This window comes from Rousettus aegyptiacus, unplaced genomic scaffold (assembly GCF_014176215.1).
Source record: "Rousettus aegyptiacus isolate mRouAeg1 unplaced genomic scaffold, mRouAeg1.p scaffold_m13_p_3, whole genome shotgun sequence".
Classification (NCBI taxonomy): domain Eukaryota; kingdom Metazoa; phylum Chordata; class Mammalia; order Chiroptera; family Pteropodidae; genus Rousettus; species Rousettus aegyptiacus.
In genome coordinates, this window is record NW_023416306.1 from 43,659,126 (window position 1) to 43,661,623 (window position 2,498).

At 35.3% G+C, this 2,498-nt stretch overlaps 1 pseudogene; it reads right to left on the reverse strand.

The window, feature by feature from the left end:
* Positions 1–1,074: 1,074 nt before the first annotated feature.
* On the reverse strand, positions 1,075–1,193 carry LOC118601463 (annotated as a pseudogene).
* Between the last annotated feature and the right edge of the window lie 1,305 nt (positions 1,194–2,498).

Below are 2,498 nucleotides of genomic sequence, written 5' to 3' on the forward strand. Positions count from 1 at the left end.
CTGTTGGTGGGACTGCAAACTGGTACAGCCCCTATGGAAAACAGTATGGAGATTCCTCAAAAAACTAAAAGTAGATATACCATATAACCCAGCAATTCCACTTCTGGGTATTTATCCAAAGAAGATAAAAGCACTAATTTGGAAAGATATATGCACTTTTATGTTTATTGCAGCATCATTAACAATAACCTAGATATGGAAGCAAACTAGCTGTCTACTGACAGATGAATAAAGAAAATGTGGTATGTGCATGCATGTGTGTGTGTGTATACATGTGTGTGTACATATATCGAATCACTATATCATATACTTGAAATGTATATATACACACACATACACAATCGACTGTTACACAGCAATTAAAAAGAATGAAATCATGCTATTTGAGACAACATTTCTGAATCTAGAGTGTATTATGCTAAATGAAATAAGTCATGCAGAAAAAGACAAATAGCATATAGTTTCCCTTACATGTGGAATCTAAACAAAAAAACCAGACTCATAGAAATAGAGACCAAAGAGACAGTATCAGAAGAGAAGGGGTGGGGAATGGGTGAAAAGGAGAAGGGAAATGTAGTTAATAATATTGTGATAAGTTTACACAGTGAGAAATAGATGAATACTGGAATTAGTGGGGTGATCACACTGTAAGGCATAAATATGTCAAATCACAATATTATACACTTGAATATAACTGGTATAAGATTATATGACAACTATACTTAAAAAAATAAATTGCACAAGGCCATATGTATATATTGTGGCACCTCTTAATGAGTATATGCTTGCTAAAGATGCAAATCATGTCTGACATGTAGTATGAGTATTCATAATACCCATTCTAATAGGTTACAACAGTATGTGATTTGATTAATTTTGTTAAATAGGAAACTCTAAAACTTAACACATATAGAATTGTAGAAAGTTTTATTATTTGTGTCTTTAAACTTTATTGGAACAAGTCATGGCATAGATAATAATAAAGTCATGTATTACTTCTAAATTACTCTGGTGTGGATATAGGAGATGCACCATAAAAGTTCTTTGCCTTTCTCACTTTTTTTTTTTTTTTAACACCTACAGCATCTGGTCTTCCTAGGTGGTCTCCCATCCAAGTACTAACCAGGCCCGACCCTGTTTAGCTTCCAAGATCAAAGGAGATTGGGCATGTTCAGGGTGGCATGCCCAAAGACTCCTTTCTCTTTTTTTTCCCAGGTAGACTTTCTGGGGCTCTGCATAGAACAGAACCTCTAATTTTATCACAGATTTATTCATTATTCATTCATGCATTTCTTCCTTCATCTAACAAATATTTTTTAGAGTATGTCACTATATGCCATTCCTTCTCTTCTCTGCTGGACAAGTATGTTAAACAAAATAGAAAGGGTAACAGCTCTTAGGGGACTTTCTAACTACTGGTTGGGGCATTGATTTACTCCTTTGGTATAAAAAAATTCGATGGTGGAACTTTCACTCTTATAGGTCTTGAGATAAATGTTTCCTTTCTGTCACTAGGACTCTTGTGGGAGTTCTGGCCCAGAGTATGGCCAGCTGACTGAGGATTTTCTAATCACTCAGTTTGTCAGTACAAGTTTTAGAGTAGCTGTAGCTCCCCTGAGCTAATAGATAAACTCTGCAGCTGTCAAGCAAGTGCTCAGAATGTCCAAATAAGCTTCTGCAATCGTACTCACAATCAGAGGAAATAGCGCTGTTGGGAGTCTCATCATATTTTACCACAAAAAAAATATATATATATTTTTTGTGGTAAAATATGATTACCAAGCCACATCTAAAATCTTGATCTTCTCTTCAGTGGTTGCAAGTCTGTCCCTGGTCACTGGTACTTCTTCAGTCAGTGAATCTACTTCTCTTTCCCTCTCTGACACTGAGCTAGCGAATTGAAAAACCAGCTATTTAAGACTTTTAAAGTAGGAGAAAAATATCTTTTAGAAAGATAGCAAAAAAGCAACGTCCGACTATCCTAAGAGTAGCTAAACATCTGCCCGGTACTTGGGCAGACACTAACTGCATGTATTCCACAAGAGGTGATAACTTCCTCACGGGTATTCTGCCAGTAATTTAGCAACATGGAGAAACTACTAATTCCTCATGCTTTCTTTGCTTTCATTTATAGAGCAGTTTTGCCTTTATACTTTCGTTTAATGGTTTTGGCAAGATTGGTTTTGGACTAGATCTTTTTGGATGAAAAAACAGGCTGGGAAAGAGTTGTGAAACTGACTAGAGCTGGGGTCTTCCTTCTCTTCCTGTCACTATTCTTTTTCTACTACGTGACTTTATTCATAATCAAAAGATAATTAAAAACAATAAAAAACTTCATAAAATGTTATATTTATAAATTGTCTTATACTGTGTGAGCTTTAGACAGCTTGATAAACTTTAGCAAATCTCCATTTCCCTATCTACAAAATAGAGATAATAAAATCTCTCAAAATTGTCCTAAGGATTAATGGCCTTATACTTAACATCTGGGACAGAGG